This window comes from Zeugodacus cucurbitae, chromosome 4 (assembly GCF_028554725.1).
Source record: "Zeugodacus cucurbitae isolate PBARC_wt_2022May chromosome 4, idZeuCucr1.2, whole genome shotgun sequence".
Lineage (NCBI taxonomy): Eukaryota > Metazoa > Arthropoda > Insecta > Diptera > Tephritidae > Zeugodacus > Zeugodacus cucurbitae.
The window spans coordinates 9,387,417-9,407,147 of record NC_071669.1 but is presented as its reverse complement, the minus strand read 5'-3'; the positions used below and the strand labels follow the sequence as shown (position 1 = coordinate 9,407,147).

The window sequence follows — 19,731 nt, the reverse complement described above, 5'->3', positions numbered from 1 at the left end:
TGCAGCAGGTGGATGCCGGAAAAAATCGTCTAGTACATGTAGATATGTATGCTCACAGAAATATATACATACATACATACATGTGCGTACGTATGTATGCAGCCGGCAGGTGTATATATGTATGAGCATATGTATATGGGTGGGACAACGTATGCAGCCGGCCAACGGAAGTGATCATGGCGGATATGGTGTCACCGGAACCGGAAATGCACCTGTCACCAACTTAAACCGGATATCGAACACCGGATGTAGGAAGCGGAAGTGACATATTGCCGGAAGTCGGTGCGACGGATATTTGCGACCGACAGGATGTGCCTAGGAAACCAAAGTACCGGAAACGGACAATTTCAAATATTAGCACTATTATTTCCTGTTTGATAGACACTTCCGGTAGCGGCATACCCACTTCCGTTACGAGACTTCCGTTTCCGGTCATCGACATCCGGTTCAAGTTGGTGGTAGTTGCATTTCCGGTTCCGGTTTCTTCACATCCGCCATGGTCACTTCCGTTGGTCGGACGCATCCGTTGTCCCACCTATATATACATATGCGCATACATATATACACCTGCCGGCCGCATACATATTTACGCACATGTATGTATGTATTTTTGCTGGCATACATATCTACATGTACCAGGCATTTTTTTCCAGCATCCACCTGCTGCACATTCCTGGTCGCCTGGTAGAAATCGTCAAAATTGCAAAAATCAGAGAAAAACTGCGCTGCCGCTGCCCGGCAGAGCAGAGCAGAGCAATAGCGGGAAGCACCAAAGCATTTGGAATGGCCATAACTCCGGTAAATCTGCACCGATTTTGATGATATTGGCGTCATATGAAAGACGCAGCTATCACATTGGCGTATTTTATTATGCAACAATGCAACCCTTACTGCAAATTCAATCCATTATTTTGTTAGTGTTTACTTACCACCACACAACTCAGTCATTTTTCTTCTTTATTATTATTAGTTAAACACTATGAGATCAGTTTTCAAATTGAAATTTATTGAAAATATTCCTTCATTAAAAATGGTTGTACAATTGTTTGTTTAAACAAAACTATAATGATTGTGTGCCCATATAAAATACATATACATATATATACGTGTAACTCAATAATGATTAATAATATAAATTCCAGCTACAATCTATTATTTAATTATAATCCATGTGATTGAAGTTCCAAGTGTCTTGGTGAACGAGTGGCACTCGATGTTTTAATAAAAATCTTCACGGTTTCCGGTCCGAGTGGCATGCAGCAATAGCAAGTACGCTGATTCTCTTATAGATCGTTTTCGCTGGTCACCCGCCGGGATATAGGAGCAGTACATCTTTCATGAGCACATACAAAAGCATTGCTCTTCCTTTGGTCAGAGCTTCTTCAGTTTCTTCTATGTTCTATTCGGAATCGGCCTTGAAATTGCCGTGATTATCAGCAAGTTGCTGGTTGCCTGGATAGCGTTGCTTCTTGTAGGCTTGAAAAATGGCGTCTATTGCTTGCGCCAACCCGCAGTCTATTAATGAGAAGAGAGAGAGACAGAGAACAATTAATCTTTGCTTTTCAGTTAATTTTCAATCAGTAAAAATTAAAAATCAAATTAAAATTTGTTTAAATTTTTTTTTTATTGAGGAAATTTGGAATATTAAATATTTTGCTAGAAGATTGTTGAAATGCTCTTTTAATATAATTTTCAATGCAAAAGAACATTTTTGTCGGAATAAAAGGATTTTAAAAACATTAACGTATGAACCACCCTGTACATTGGCTTATATCACCGACAGTTTCTAAAACACATAAGCAATTCTAATTGTTGTTGTTATTCTTGTATTCTTTTTTTTTAGCTTGCTCGTTTCCTAAAATATCTCAGATATCCAGGTCCTTAATTCATTGCAGAGCCTAAAACAACACTGTTGAATAAATGTTACTCATACGCCTGGGTGACATTAGTATGTAACTATTTTATATTATCTGATGTATAAGGATGACTTTAGCTCATGAACACTGTTATTCTATATAATATAGAATAATAGTATTTCTTATTCTAAATCAATTTACAAGCAAGTTGGTCTCTAAACATTTGCCATATCTAAAATGACTGCACGAGTTGAAGTTTCAATTAAATTTTATCTGCAACCACACGCCACACACCACTTGCCTTCACTTGACTGCAAACTAACAAATTCTAATTTCAACATCATTATCTCGCCGGCAAATCGACACCAATTCTAATTTGAGTGCCACTACAGCGCAGAAGAAACGACATGTGCCTGCGCAGCACAAGGCATTAGGTTAAAAAACGCAACTCAGCGATGTAACGGTATGTCTACAGGCTACATGTTGAAATAAAATATAAAAAAATAAAATAAAATGAAATAAAAAAGTGAAAAAATAACTAACCAGTCCAGGCTAAGCGCACCTTTTGCCAGCGAGCATTTGTTGCCACTGTAAGTAAGGCTGTGTGCACGACAAGCACATGAAGCACATGAAGCCATGAAGCCACTAGGCGTATGAGTTACTAATGAGCAACACGAGTGTGTGCCACACACACCAAGCAACCAAGCAACTGAATGACTAACTGACAAACGGACGAACTGACTGTTGAGCGCCAGCAACTTTGAGCGTGTGTGTGTGTTGTTGTCGTGACGCGTTACTTTGCGGTTGCAACCGACGGCTTTGTCGAGTTCATGGCAAGCCCCAACTAATACATGATGTTTGTTGTCAATTGTTGTTGCTGTTGTTGTTGTTATAGTTATTTAAATTTTTTTGTAGCACAGTTACTGTAGCGCACCACACGACCCATATTACTACGACGACGACGACGAAAAATTACAAATTACACGCGAGCATTGCATGCGTTTCGCCGCGAAAGTTTAGTTTCGAAAGCAAAAAAAAACCAAAAAAAAAAAACAAAACAAGTAAGGAAAGGCAAAGTTCAGGTGTAACCGAACATTTTATTGAAGAAATTTTATTAAGATAACACACAAATTTACCCATATATTCGGCATAAAGTTTAATAGAATAACGAAAATAATCTTATATAGTGTATGAGGGCTGAGGTAATTCCTGAACCGATTTCATTCATTTTCACCAGCAAGATACACTATATACAAGAATATATGCTCACTTAATATCGCAAAGATATCACACATATTAACCGATATATGCGGTATAAAGCCCACCGTATTTTTGAAAATAATTAGCTATATAGGAGCTAGGAGATATTTTGACCCGATTTTAATAATTTTTGGAACAGAGACACACTATTAGAAGAAAACAATTTACTCTGAATTACATTAAATTATCTAAGAGATTTACCCAAATTATCGGTTTAAATTTACCCTTAGGCGCTGAGTTCAACTTTTACGATATCTGGGGCCTTGAAAAGTTATAGTCCGTTTTCGACAATTTTTTCACAAGTGATGCCAGAGATGACATGCCCTATTTATATAAAGTTTTATTCCGCTATCTTCATTGGTTCCTAATGTATATCTTATAAAGTGAAGGAATAAGTTGGATTTCAAAATTAAGTTATATGGGAAGTAGGCGTGGTTGTGAACCGATTTCGCCCATTTTGTATCTGTGTTATCAGGGTGTCAAAAAAATATTATATATATATATATTTCATTGAAATCTGTCGAGTAGTTCCTAAGATATGGTTTTTGACCCATAAGTGGGCGATACCACGCCCATTTACCATTTTGTTAAAAAATCTCAGTGCAGCTTCCTTTTGCCATTTATTATGTAATATTTGGTGTTTCTGACGTTTCTCGTTAGTGAGTTAACGCACTTTTAGTAACTTTCAACCTAACCTTTGTATGGGAGGTGGGCGTGGTTATTATCCGATTTCTTTCATTTTTTGACTGTATAAGGAAACGGCAAAGAGAAACGACTGTAGAAAGTTTGGTTTATGTAGCTTTATTGGTTTGAGACATATGTACAAATTACCTATTTGGAGGTGGGGTCACGCCCACTTTTCCAAAAAAATTACATCCATATATTCCACCCCAAATGTGATCCTCTGTACCAAATTTTATTTTTAATACTTTATTTATGGCTCAGCTATGACACTTTATAGGTTTTTGGTTTTCGCCATATTGTGGGCGTGGCAGTGGTCCGATTTTGCTCATTTTCGAAAGCAACCTTCTCAGGGTGTCAAGGAATACGTGTTTCGTTAAGATATCTCAAGTTATACGTTGCACGGACAGACAGACATCCTGATTTCAACTCCACTCTTCACCCTGATCACTTTGGTATATATAACCCTATATCTAGCTCGTTTAGTTTTATGACTTACAAACAACCATTATGTGAACAAAACTATAATGCTCTCTTAGCAGCATTTGTTGCGAGAGTATAAATATGGAAAATTATATACAACAACAATGAAGGCAAAGCAAAATATAGCAAAGGGTTCGTGCGTTCGTTCAAAAGCAACAACAGTAAAATTAAAATGACTTGGATAGTTAACAGCAGGGCATGATGATGCAGCGACCACAAACCCATTCGGTTGCCTGCTTAGATTAGACCAAGCAAATACCCAACCACCGACTCGGTCACCACTTTTCCTTCAACCGAGTGTATTTTTGTTTGTGTTTGTGTCTGTGTTGTCTGCCAGTCTGCGGTGTGTCGTCCAACACTGCTGCCTTGCGTTGCGTTGCTAACAACAATTGACTCGCGCTGCTCTTTGGCCATGCATATTGGCTGGTGCTGGTTATTGTGTGCAATACAAAAGGCGCCAGTCAAGTTGTCGGCCAATGGCGGCGCTGCAACGTTAACGGTGAATATGAATTTTTATAGCGTTGCATGAATATTCTAATATTCTAAGTAAGAGTGCTTTAGAGCGGTTCAACTGTTAAAATGCAGTATAATTTTTGTGTGCGTAAATTGAATATCAAATTAATGCGTTTGGAATTAAGAGTTGAGTTGTCTTAAAATATTAGATCTTTATTACAGAAGGTTGCCACCTGCACATAAAAATTAAATATCAAAAACCCATAAGATAATAGAATTATTGTACCATAGCATTGGTATCAAACAAAAGAACTTCACGAAAGCTTAAATTTGGAAAATTATTTTTAGGAACGTTGCCACCTGTTTAAAAATTATGTTTCATATAAATTTTCATAATATAATTAAATTCTTGTATAACAATACTAGTATTCTGAAGAGGGCTCAGAAAAATTTTTACTGAAACTACTTTTATGTAAAGGTTGCCACCTATTACAAAAATGTATTATATTTGAAACCAACTATGATAATTGAAATATAACCATATAGATATCTAACTGAAGTGGTCTCAGAAATAAAATAATTGAAGTTATCATTCAGGCAGGGTTGCCACCTATTAAAAAATATTTTTTTAAACACAATTTTACACAATAAATTAAACATTACATTACTGTTATCAAACAAAAGAACGTGAAAGAACTTATTTTTGAAAATATTTTTAGAAGGGTTGCCACATTTTCCAAAAATTTTATCAATTAATTTTAGCAAATAATTTAATTATAACAATATGGATATCTATCTGCAAGGCTCCGGAAAGAAGATATTTGAAATCAGTTTTATACTGGAGTAAAAATATTAAAAATGTATTTTAGAAAAATGTAAACCATAAATAAATTAATAACAATATGGAAATCAAACTGAATATGTCAAGGTAAAGAAATAATTGAAATTATTTCTGTGTCAGGGTTGCCACTTATTAAAAAATTCAATTGAACGATAAAAAGGTTTTAATAATATGGATACAAAATTAAAAGGATTAGGGTAGCATACGGATTTTCATCGATTTTGTGTTAGCAAGGTTGCCACTATATTTTAGTTATTTTAATAAGATCTTATGAAATAAACGGATTTGAGTATCACACCGCGAAGCGTTATAGTTGGAAATATTTGGTGAAAAACTGAAGATGTTTAAGAAAGCTTATAACTAAAACAATTTTTAAGGAAGGGTTGCCACATTTTTTTTTAATAATTCTTTTTAAATAATCTTTTTTTTTTATTTTTTATAAAATTTGTCAAATAAAATTATTAATAATAATATATAAAACCATCATTCAGCCATTTTATGTACTTTCAGTTTAGATTTATTTAGTAGAGTTACCACGTCTTTCAAATATTTAATTTAATATTGGATATCAAGCAATATAAAAGTTTATCACGAAGTTCTTTTATAGTAGCTAAATAATGAACGCTTATTGTACGTAAAACAAAGAAATTAATCAAACGAATGCCATTATTTATTTGAACGAGACAAGATAAATGCTTGTTTAACAAGAAATAATTCAGCCACGGCCACAATTAGATCAATAAAACACTTTTCTTGCTTTAGCGCTTAGTTACAGTTACACGCTTGTAACCACGAGCAGCTAAATATGAGATGAGCAACAATAAAATGCCACAATATTGCGGTTTACACAAACAAACTATGACTAAGTGCTGTTACAAAAATAAACACAGGTACAATGGGCTTAGCGAAGTGGTGGCATGCATTCGATTTTGAATATGTATATTTATGAATTTGCCTTAGAAAATTGTTAGTGCATTTGAACTAGATGAATGAATATTGAATGATAAGTTCATATAAATATAAGCATTTTCTTTATTTTAGCATGTCTATGTCTATGTCTATGTCTATGTCTATGTGTATGTCTATGTCTATGTCTATGTCTATGTCTATGTCTATGTCTATGTCTATGTCTATGTCTATGTCTATGTCTCTGTCTATGTCTATGTCTATGTCTATGTCTCTGTCTATGTCTATGTCTATGTCTATGTCTATGTCTATGTCTATGTCTATGTCTCTGTCTATGTCTATGTCTATGTCTATGTCTACGTCTACGTCTCTATCTCTATATTTATCTCTATCTCTATCTCTATCTCTATCTCTATCTCTATCTCTATCTCTATCTCTATCTCTATCTCTATCTCTATCTCTATCTCTATCTCTATCTCTATCTCTATCTCTATCTCTATCTCTATCTCTATCTCTATCTCTATCTCTATCTCTATCTCTATCTCTATCCCTATCTCTATCTCTATCTATATCCATATCTCTATCTCTATCTCTATCTCTATCTCTATCTCTATCTCTATCTCTATCTCTATCTCTATCTCTATCTCTATCTCTATCTCTATCTCTATCTCTATCTTTATCTCTATCTCTATCTCTATCTCTTCTCAAAAAAAAAAAAAAAACACCAACTAACACAATTTTCAAATGAATTGTTTCTAAGCGCATTATATTAAAGGCAATTGAAGTAAAAGTCGTGAAAAACAATTGCGATTTCACAAATGAGTAGCTGCGGGCGCCTAGGGACTGTCGAAAAGGAAAAAAAAACAAAAAAGTAAAAAATTTGAAAGCGAGAAAAAAGCAGCAAACAATGAACAATTCGCGTTTTCACGCCACATTGTTAACGCTAGCACGAGCAAATTTTGATTTTTAGCCGGGAGCGTGTGGACGACTTACTACATAGCAGAGCTATATGGCGACCAGCTGATGATAATGCCTTGTAGCGCGCAGCTGTGGCGGCAGCAGTGGGGCGCCAACAACCTGTCCAAAACAAAAATGAAAAATAAAAAAATAAAAATACATAAAAGAGAGTACAGCACACATGTCGTGCTCTTGTGCTGCTTTCTTCGCGCTCGCACGCTTAGCATACGCGCTTTGTATTTTTTTACGTTGCAGTTGTAGGCTGCTAAAAGCAAATATTCGTTCACATGTCAACAAAGAAATTAAAACAAAACCAAAAAAAAAAAAAATTCTATATAAACGACATAAGATTGTCCCGTGAGGCATGGCGGGTGTAAGCGCGCGCAAGTAGGCGGCCTGTCACCTGCATGCTCTGTTGTCATCAACCGCAGGCAAGCCACCGCCAACTGCCGCGCCCATCATTTGTTTAGTTTGGCGATTTGGTGACTACAACAATGTCAACAACAACAATTTACACATATGTATGCACAGTATAATGGGTGAAAAGCCACAACGCTGCGTGATTTGTTGTTGGCTTTCTTCTATTTATTTTCGCCTTTCCTTCCTCTTCGTTTTTTGTCGCATTACTTTTGTCTAATTTCTTCGCTGGCTATTTGGCGTGTTTGCTTTGTCTTGATTGCGTTTGTATATCGCGGCATTTGTGCTTCGACTTGTCTGTCAAGGCGTCAATGGTAGCGCGCACGACGTCACGGCATGCCGACATTACGACTAAACGCCATTTGCCTTCGCCATGCTTGGCGGCTTTCTTGTATGAGTATGAGTATATTCATTTATAATATATATTTCTCACTTCGTCTCTCGAAAATTTCTTGCTTGGGTCTGCTGTCTCTCAGTTTATGCAGTCAACTGCCACTGGCGACCCTAATGCAAGTATATCCTATATAAAGTCAACTATACATATAATTGTCTACGTACATATATATAATATTTATATATTTTTTGATTTTTTTTTTATATATTTCTCTTTCCTCTCCTTTCTATTAGGAAAATTTCTTAAAAATATATTTCCTCACTTTTCTCTTTCGTATTATTTTATTTTATTGTTGTGGCTGCCTTTGTAATTTTTTTGTGTCTCTATTTTGAATTGACATTGCTTTTATAAAAGAATTTTATGCAGTCTAGCCACAATTGAATTGTTTGAGATATTTTTATGGGCCACTAACAGCAAAAATACACATTTCTATGCAAGCACTACGATCTATATGTAATATTTGTACACCTATGTACATACCTCGTATATGCATTTACGAATAGCCCGAGTGAAACCGCATTCCTGAAACAATAGCAATGTTAGTTTGTAAAATTTCCATTACAACAATATTCGTTTTTGTTTGAATCAGGGATTTTAGGAGGAAAAGGATGAAATCGTAAATAACCAGTAAATTTAACAATCCTTTCACAAAAAGAGGACGAATGTAAAAAATGTGTAACTAAGGATTTTAATACATTTCTGTTCATATTTGGTTATTATAAACAATATAGTATACAAATTCTTTACTTTATGTAATGAAACCAAATAGTGACCGATAAAGTTGAGAAGACAGTGGAGCTACATATGATGCAAATCATAGCAAAAAATAACATAAGTTGGACTTTTACTACAGATTTAGGTTTCCGCATTCCCTTATTCTCAGTTGACAGTGACCTAACGAAATGGTCGGAAGACTCTATTTTGGGGCTGAACTCATGCATTTAAGGGTTAAGATATATCTGCTATTATGACAAGATATAAAAATTAGCTCGTCGTCTACACTATTTTCAAATAATATTGAATAAACAAGCTAGTGAGAAATCGTTCTCAGAGTGAAAATAAAAACAAAATAGTAAAAAAATGTGTCTAAAAATCTCGCAAAATGCAGAAACTTCTAATGTGTGAGATACAGTTCATAAAACGGAAGACAGCGGCGAATAAATGAACATTGATTTTTGTACCAATGTTCGGATGGCGTGGCAAAAAATATGTAGCCATGGTAAAGCAACTACCAAATGTTCTCTCCTCTGCCAGAGTACCCCTACTTTGAAGCATCGTATCGTGGTACATTTTCTTTGCTATCTTAAGTTGTAAACGACATTTCAGTATTATTCGCTTGATAAGTAAAGGGTTTTTCAAAAGGAACGCTACACAAGTAGATCGATGGGAGAGTAAACGACATTATATTTTTTCCCCGCTCTTTCAACATTTCACTTCAGTAAGGTTTGTCATTTCATCATTGAAAGATATACGATCAAACAACGAGTCGAAATTTTTAAAATTGACTACCTTAGTCCGGTCAGTGGTCTCAACTTTAGGAGCGCTACGTCCAATTTATGGTCTTCATAATCGTGCTGTCAGCTGAGGCTCATTTCCATTTCATAAGCAAAATATGCGTTATTGATCAGGCAGCAATACACACGTACTCTATGAATCACCATTGCATCACGAAAAAAGTATAGTTAGGTGCGGCTTATGGGCCGGCGGCGTTATTGGACTGCACTTCTTCCGTGATGATCAAAGCCGGCACGTTACTGTGAATGGGCCGTTACTAGCGCTCAATGATAACCAAATATTTTTGAGACGAATTGGATGATATGGACTTAAACAATATGTGTTGAATGTCACAATCGATTTATTGAAAACCAAGTTTGGTGAACGTATTATCTCACGAAATGGCTCAGTCAGTTCGCCACCTTGGTCGTGCAATTGGACACCGTTATAGCGTTTATATACAGGAGCTAATTGATAAATTTAGCGGTCTCTGCTCGATTTAAACGCTAATTAAGATCGATTTACAATACAAAATAAAATCTCCATTTATTTTAAATTGAATTTAAATCGACTTGAAAATGAAATGGAACTCTGCGATAAATACGGTATTTATAATTATATATACGTTCTTTATCTGCGAGTTGTTGTTCACGTTACACTACGGTAGATGTCGCTGCTGGAAATAAGTAATAAAATAGCAATCAGCTGATGAATCTTACCAACTTCTTATGAAAAGCAAAAACAAAAATGTATAACAACTGATCGGTTATCGAGTAGCCGGCAGTGTGAAGGACAAAAAAGGGGTTCTCAATAAGAATTTTAATTGATCAATTAATTTGGCTGTTTAAAAACGCTGTTAGACTATTTCCTGCGGGGCTAGCCAAGCGACGATTGATCGAATGTATTTACACAGGAATAAAGTGTTTCATTGATATCCCAAATCGTGTTTGTGCTCTTATTGAAAACACCTATATATTACTAAGGCATTATAGAAATTAAATTTAAACGAAATTGTCCCAGAAACAAATCAAAGGATGCTTTTTAGACATATATATCCACTACTTTAAATAAAACTCAGAAAAAAACCGTAAAATTGCTAAATAATTGCCAAATTAGATCTTGGTCTCTTGGATTATGGTAATAACTTGGTTACAGTTCATGTTGCTTTCGTATGCTTGGGTGTTTTATATTGCATTGAAACCATTACTGTAGGTATGATTCTATCTTCCTTTTAAATAAATATGTAATTTCATGACCTACAACTGTTATTTTTTCGGATTTCAGGGAATTAAGAGATTCTCATCCGGGTTATTCGCGTTGAAAATATCCTATATATATTTCCTATGAGAAATTCTAGACCTTTATAACAAACCCTATATTAGTAAATGTATTGAGTGCTTTCTACTATTGTAGAACTTAAATATAATACTTTTTTGGACATATAATTTTAAAACTTATAGTGCAACAACAACCAACCAATCAAAAAACTTCACTAAGACACCAAAAAAAATATTAACTTTTCGTGTTAAATTAATTAAAATCAAAAATATCAACAAATTCAAATAATTTAGTATAAATTTTTGTAAAGAAAAATACATGTCGAAGTGAAAATATTTATTACTAAACATAAAAAAATACATAAATACGCCGTTATTTGTAGTTCAACGCAACAGCCGTAAATAAATCAATGCATATGCATATGCACACGAGTGTTGCCAACGAGTGAGTCAGTGAAACGACCGACCAAATAAAAGTAAAGCAAAACGAAAAAGTGAAAAATGAATTTGTGCAGAAAGATGTGAGTGAGCAATAAAGCAGCGGACATTGAAATAAGGTGAAATAGTGCTAAAGAATATCCTTCAAAACAACGACCAAAAAGTGTAAAATAGTTATTGTCCGAAAAGGTGGGGTCCAACAGCAAAGCAGCAAGGAAACAGCTTACGACAAAAAAGAAACGAATAAAGTGGCTCGTTATATGATACACGGAAATATACAAGTGAATGTGAACAAGTGTGCGACAACATATAAGTAAAGTTGCCTTTTATAGCGCCGGAGCGGTCAGTGTATATGCGGATACGAGCACAAAGGACAAGCTGTCAAAGCGCATTTTTTAAGCGCAACTCAACTCAACTCAACTGAACTCAAACTCATTGAAATAGTTTATTTTTATATGTTAAACGTTGCTGTTGTTGTTGTTGTTGTTGTTGTCAAGTGTCCTTTAAACGTAAGGACATAACAACATCAACGACGTCAGTGAGACAAGCTCGTATATTGTGAGTGCATACAGTGAGTGTACAACAAAAAATCAACAACAACAACAACAAAAATATTCTCATACGTGATTGCTTGTGTATATGTTGTTGTTGTAGTGTAGTGTACATCATACATATATATATATATATATATAAAGAGTCACGCGTGCATGTTGCAAATAAGCTGTAGGCCAATTAAGTCAACTAACAATACAAACTGCAACAACAAAAAAACAACAAAGTAACACATATTGTAAATACAACAACATTTGTTAAATATTATTATTATTTTTTTCCACAAAAATAATATGCAACAATAGCCAGAGTAGGCGCGCGCTGCAGATCAACCGTGTAGTGTAGTGTTGCCGCTGCAGGACATTAAGCCCTTGCATGCACGCTCCTCAACTCGTAGTGTCCAACTAACCTCGCGCGCATAGTTCGACACAGTGGCCTTAACATCAGCTTCAGCTACGGCAACAGCGGTGACTCAATCGCAAGTCTTGTGTGTGTGTGTTTGTTGGCTGGAAAATTAGCTTGCAACGCTTACTGGCATTAAGCAAGCGCGTGTCAACTGTCAATATTACCGTTACTGCAAACTGTAAACTGAAAATTCAAGGCGGCAGCTGTTGAAATTCGTAAAGGCAAGACATTGCAAGCCAACAACAAGAACAACAACAACAACAATTGTTGGTATGTATGAAAATATTTTAATTTACTGTTAATTATAGAAAATTATAGCTAGTGTAGGGTAATTTTTGAAGGTCAACGACGCTGCTTTCTTTCTATAATTATTTTTATAAAAATTTATATTTATTTTTTTGCTTGTTGGAGCCTTGAAAAATCTGAAATTTACTTTAATTGCCACAATTAGTGAAATGTTGAGCAACTAAATAAATTATATACATATATTTTTTAATTATTTTGTCCTTTGGAAATTCTCATTATAACTGGCATGACTCATATCATTTTATTCAAAATGACCTTCAACCTTTCGGTAGGTTTTTTATGGTTAAATTATTCACATATGTCGAAGACAACTCAAAACGAAATAAAAATCTCTTCATTTTGATAATACAAATTTATATAATGCAGAATTTCGCTTAAGGGGTTACATGGGTTTTGTCGCGTAAAAAATTACCTACTTTCAATATTTTTTTCCATGAAAAAAATTATGTATTTAATTCAAATAATTTTCTGTCATATAGCTACATATTTAAAGAATAATTTCTGAAATTTTCAAAAAATAAAGTAAATCTAATCCATTGCGACGTCATAACTCCTGACAGGATCATCCAAAATGAAAAAACAAAAATAAGTGTTTTAGGTAAGATCATAATCTCGTGCTTGAAATAAGGAAAGACAAAAAAGTGAAAATTGGAATTTTGGTAGACATTTTTCCAAAAAAATAAAAATTTCGGTCAAATTTGCTTGACATTTTTTTTAATAGTTGTAATTGAAAAAAAAAAATATAATCCTTCGTTCAAGCACGAGTAAATTGTATCACGAACACCTGTTAAAAATTTTTTGTTTTCGAGAAAATTTAACAAACGACTTTGAAAACATGGTTCCGAGAAAAACGCCTTTAAAGTTTTGAGTCACAATACCTAATTTGGTGCGCATACCTTTCAAAGGCTGTATCGCCGATTAACAATTATTCGGATCGACTTGAAAATTTAGGACAATATTCTTGAGATGTTGTGGAAATTAACAAGTAAAAAAAAAATTAATTGATTAACCAGTTTTTGCAGATTCGCACAGCGAGCTACTCTATAAATGATCAGCTGTTATGCATTTTCGATTTTGCTTTTCATAAGAAGTGATTGAGTTTCCACAGTTGATTGCTATGCCACAACCATTATTTCCAAAAGCGACATTTACCGTCGATTAGTTTTACGGCTACTGGACAACAACTCGCAGAAAAAAAAAAAACATATATATGTAATTACAAATACGTTCAGAGTTGCATTTCATTTTCAACTCAATTAAAATTCGATCAAAAACAAATGTAGAAAAGTGAGATTTTTATTTTGTATGGTAAATCGATCTAAGTCAGCGCTTTAATCGATCAAAGGCCGGTTAGATAATCAATTAACTGCTGTGCGAAAAGTCTATTAGACGGCCCATTTTACTCAAAATACTTGGAATACCATAACTTGGCACTTACGACAAAAATATATGCACTCAATTAAGTAATTAACCAATAATTACAGTGTACATTTTATTGTGAACAAATATTTCCTATGCTAATTCTGCAGAAAGATATATAATTGAAATCAATTGAAGAAAAATATTATATTTAAATTAAGGAGTTAATGGAATGGACAGTATATTTGAAAATTATGGTAATTTTTATTTCATTTTATGGTAATTTTAATTAATTAAGGGAACCAAAACCTCTCAAAATCCTCTTTAATTTATCCCATTGAAAATAGTTGAACATTTTTAACACAAGTCATCTTTCGCAAATCAAACCAAATCACTTTATATGTTGCTACGATATTCCAATTCCAATTTCCAATTCAATTCCAACAATGTGCTCAATTGAAACGTTAATTGCTTCAGCTAATTGACCAATGTGGATACTATATTTAGTATTTTTTAGTTTTCGGAATTTAATAGTAATGTATCCACAGGCTCAAAATATTTCTTACTAGCAGACCCGACCACACGTTTTTGTGGCTAAGGTATACATTAAATTAGTAAATTTTTCAATATAGTCAAAAAAATCGTACGCATAAAGAAGAAAACGTTAAATCCGGTATATTGATTGATATACATTATTGGGGATCTGTATTAAGCGTAAAGCATCATAGTTTATTAAACTTAAAATTTTTTAATCGTATATTGAAATGAGTATGTAACAAATGCGCAAATTTCATAATTGGCTCAATCTTGGCTTCGATGACGATATTGATTACCTTAATCACAGCCAGTCTTGTTCTATTGCAAAGTCGAGGTTAATTTATGTTACGAAGCATGATGACAACTCACACTAATTCTAATTGCAAAGTGAGTGTTGATAGTTCAGACAATTTTAAATAATCTGTGGGAGAATTGACTACGTCAGATTTTGTAGCTGTGTCAACTCTCCTGGAACGAAATTCCAAATTGTCACATTGAGATCATTGACATCTTTGTTTTTTACCACCAAAACAGGTCATTAAATCAGCCATTTATGATTATTATATTGTGATTATTTATAGCCTATGACCATTTCTAGGTTATCATCTATCACCATACCAAATTTCATCAAAATCCGTTCAGCCGTTTAGGCGTGAAAGAGTAACACACAGAGAGTTACTGTCGCATTTATAATATTAATATGGATGATATATGGGAAAATATTTACGATGGGTTTGAGCGACCAAAAAAAATTTTAAAAATTATTAAATATGTAAAATTAAAAAAATAATAATAATACAATTAAATAAAGTGCAATTTGAGCAAGGAAATTAATTTACAAAAATTAACAAAAATTTATTAATTAATTAACAAAAATTTCAAACAATTTCCAACACTTTGGCGCTTTTAAAGTGCGGAAAATATACAATTCTCAACATTTAATAATATTTTTTTGCTTAAAATTTTTGTTTTTGTTTCCTACAACAATTTTTTTTTTGTTTCCAAAAGCAAGTGCCAACAAATCACGTCATTATTCTCAAATAATTCACAGCGAAAGATCAACGTATTTGAGCGCTTATAAGCTAAAATATGTATATAAATACGTATATACAGAAAAATATATGTTCAGCTGTGAGTGCCTTCCAAAACGAAATAATTTTCTAAATATAACGTGAAAGCTGTGACCGGCTTTAGTCAAGCACTTGACAGCTCTTATGTGATATTACGATATAAATGAATACTTATATTATATAGAATGCTGGTCCAAGTATTTATTAAATGATGGCATATATTTGCAGATATATTTATAAATATATGAAATGCGCGACGTAATGGATTATATATATATTATATATACAATACAAAAAATATGCTACTGAACTCGAAACAAATCTCTCACAAAATGTGTTATGCTATATACAATATTTATGCGAAAGGAATATTCCTAAATTATTTGACAATTTAATATTTGCCGCTGGCCAAATTCATTGTCTATAGTATAGAAGAGCACATTTTCTTGTTTTTGTTGTTTTTTTTTTTGGATTATCATTTCTTTAGTCGTGTGCTTAATCAGCTGTTGCAAGCAATTTTAGACACTGCTAATGCTCAATAATTTTTTTTGAATGCTTGTCAGTAAATTGAATAGAATAAAAAGCAGTCACTGTGCCTTTATACACTATCTAGACTACTGCAAAATCGCGCAATATGACTATTACGCAAATCAATGAACATATTCAGTTAATTAAGTTATTAATTGACTCAATGTGTTTGCTATTCACACATAATCAATTTAGCTCAAGCAATTAGCCTTTGAAATATGTCTAATTTTTCGCTACGAAAATATACATTTATCAGAATATCATTTGTCAGTTTCGTATTACTTTTCGCTTCTGTGGTAATTGAGTACTAATTGTGTAATTAACTACTTACTCTCTGGTGTGGTTAATTGAGCACAAATAATGTCTAAATTGCTGAAATTTTACTCATTATCCAATTAATAGGAAATGGTATTACGTAAAACAGTTAATTGCTTTACAACTTTTCTAAAAGTTCGTAACATAAACCCAAATAATTTATTAGATCAACAACCATACCACAAATTTATAAATACTCTGATGTATGTAACCGAGTACATACAATTGGCTGCCGAACACAAATTGTTTGTGTGTATGCACACATAATTATCGCTCTGTTGTCATGCTGTTAGGATTTATTTGTCGCTATTTCGTTTTACTGCCGCCTTTGCAGCGCGTCCAAATGTCTGCCGATAGGTCTGTCCATACGTTTGACCTTCAGTCTGACTGTCGCATCGTAATTTTGGCTTGTTTTTTTTGTTAATTTTTTATGTTTTTTGGCATCTCTTATAATCTGTGTACAAGTATAAAAATAAATTGTATGTTTGCTGGCCGTTTGGCGAACTGTTGAGGTATTTAGGATGTGTTGTATGTACTACAAGTGTGGGGTGTGTAATGTTTATTAGACTTTTTTTGTTTGGTAGGCAATTTAAATTGTTTTATGAAGCGTTTCAGCGTATCAACTTAATAAGTAACGTTGATTAGCCCAGATATTTATTTAAATTTAAATTTGCTGATGATTACTTAAGATATTAAGTGCCATTATTTGAAGATATATGAAAATAGATTAGCAGATGTTTAAAAAATTTCAAACGCCTGTCTTAGATCCATAAACAATACTCAATTTACCATAATTTTTCTCAATTGAACTTTGCTATATCTTTCTAAAAATCTAATGAACTCCACCGAGTGAAAACAAAATCACATAAGCATCTATTCGATAACAAGCAGAGTTTCTGCATTTATGACATTTATAATTGTACCACAATTTAAAATGCATAAGGCCAATTAACTAATTAGTCAATAACTCAAACGAGTCAAACTCTATTAGTAATCAAATTGAGTGACATCTAAGTGAGAAGAGGTAAAGAAATATATTTAATTGAAATAATTACAAAACAAGTGATTTGAAACTTCCTAACATTGACCCAAACTCCAACAGGAATAAAAGGTGATGTTATATATATTTTCTCTAAATGGAGTATTGGTGAATTTTATATACATATTTGGCATAGGAACCGTTTTAAGCGATTATAGCCGAATCCCACAGAGCGCGCCACTCGTTCCTCCTTTTTGCTTTTTGGCGCGCAAACTGGAAACACCAAGTGAATCCTTCCATCGGCGTAGAGGTCGTCCTCTTCCGTGGCTTCCTCCAGCGGGTACTGCATCGAACACTTTCAGAGCTGGAGTGTTTTCATCCATCCGTACAACATGACCCAGTCAGCGTAGCCGCTGTCCTTTTATTCGCTGAACTATGTCAATATCGGCGTATAAATCGTACAGCTCATCGTTCTATCGTCTGCGGTATTCGCCGTTGCCAATGTTTAGAGGACCATAAATCTTGCGCAAAACCTTTCTCTCGAAAACCCCAAGAGTCGTCTCATCGGATGTTGTCATCGTCCACACTTCAGCGCCATACATCAGGACGGGAATAATGAGCGATTTGTAGAGTTTGATTTTGGTTCGTCGAGAGAGGACTTTACTTTTCAATTGCCTACTCAGTCCATAGTAGCACCTGTTGGCAAGAGTGATTCTGCGTTGGATTTCAAGGCTGACATTGTTGGTGTTGTTAATGCTGGTTCCCAGGTAGACGAAATTATCTACAACTTCAAAGTTATGACTGTCAACAGTGACGTGAGAGCCAAGACGCAAATGCGCCGACTATTTGTTTGATGACAGGAGATATTTCGTCTTGTTCTCGTTCACCAGCAGACCCATTCGCTTCGCTTCCCTATCCAGGCGGGAAAAAGCAGAACAAACGGCGCGGTTGTTGCCTTCGATGATCCAGCAATACATTGAAGAAGTCGCACGATAGTGAGTCACCTTGTCTGAAACCTCGTTTGGTATCGAATGGTTCGGAGAGGTTCTTCCCGATCCTGACGGAGCTCAACTTTTTCTTACACAGCCGTATTAAGGCAGCTCCTTTTCGTGCTATGGAAAGCAGCTTTAAAATCGCTGAAAAGGTGGTGAGTGTCGATCTCCCCTCTCTGGGGTCTTTTCCAAGGTAAGGTTTGGGGCATGGTGAATATCTGGTCTATGGTGGATTTTCCAGGTCTAAAGCCACACTGATAAGGCCCAATCAGTTCGTTGACGGTGGATGAATTGATAGACAAATTGTATGAACATATTGTTTGGTAATTAAACTTGTTGTAGTTTTCATGAATAGATTCTAATCTCGTTTCTGGCCTTCAGTTTCTGGAATATTTTCGGTTGGAAAAACTTTTGAACAGAACCACCGAAAATTATGAGGTCTCTATTTTAATAGTGATCTCAGATGTTTAAATAAATGCAGCATTGGTATGCCAAGTACCAAATAATTTTCTAATAATCCACATCCTTGCTCACTATGGAACCCTTTAACTCTACTCAAAAGAGAATATAGCAACCTATTCATAGAACGCACACAATTTGAGAAATTTGAAAAAAAAAAACACCTTCAATGACCCAACTGCATGCGATATCGCGCTATTAATAGCAAGCAAAAATATGAATCCTTTGAACCGTTCAACAAACAGCGTACTCAATTTCTATTTTGGCAATTTCGAAACTGTCATCAACAGAGTCGCGCATATGTGCCGCTGACTATAGATGTGTAGGTATGCAATCGCATGCAGCTAATAAAAGCAAACCACATGGGTGACTGCAGCCGGCTGATATACGGCAAATGCGGCGCTATAGCGCTTTGGGTGACGTCAGCGACAGCGTGAAAGTGAAAATCTCCGAAAGGACTTTCACTCAATTTCGACTTTTTTCGGCGTAGCGCCAGTGTGGCGCCACACAGCTGCAAGCATAATTTTAGGCGCTCGAACGTATGAACTGCAAATTGCTAAGGTTGACACACACACACACACACATACACACAAGCAGCTCATGCGAGTGGAGCTTATGGGTTATGCCATAAACTGACGCAACAGCAGGTGCCATATGTGTTATGAGGGGGTGAAGCGGGTCGCCCCTGAAGTGCAAATATTAGTAGAAGCGCCTGCCTGACATCGCCATCGCCGTTTGCTGTGCTGTGATTATGTGAAAAAATGCGCTGTGC

The 19,731-nt window shown here is 34.7% G+C and overlaps 1 protein-coding gene across 17 annotated transcripts in view; it reads left to right on the top strand.

The window, feature by feature from the left end:
* The window catches only part of LOC105209051 (uncharacterized), a 153,218-nt gene that overhangs the window by 8,378 nt on the left and 125,109 nt on the right, over positions 1-19,731 (top strand). For all 17 annotated transcript variants that reach the window (XM_054228840.1, XM_054228841.1, XM_054228849.1 and 14 more), the window contains exon 2: positions 11,403-12,684. The gene's annotated coding sequence lies outside the window, so the exon portion shown is untranslated. The remainder of the gene's footprint in view (positions 1-11,402; positions 12,685-19,731) is intronic.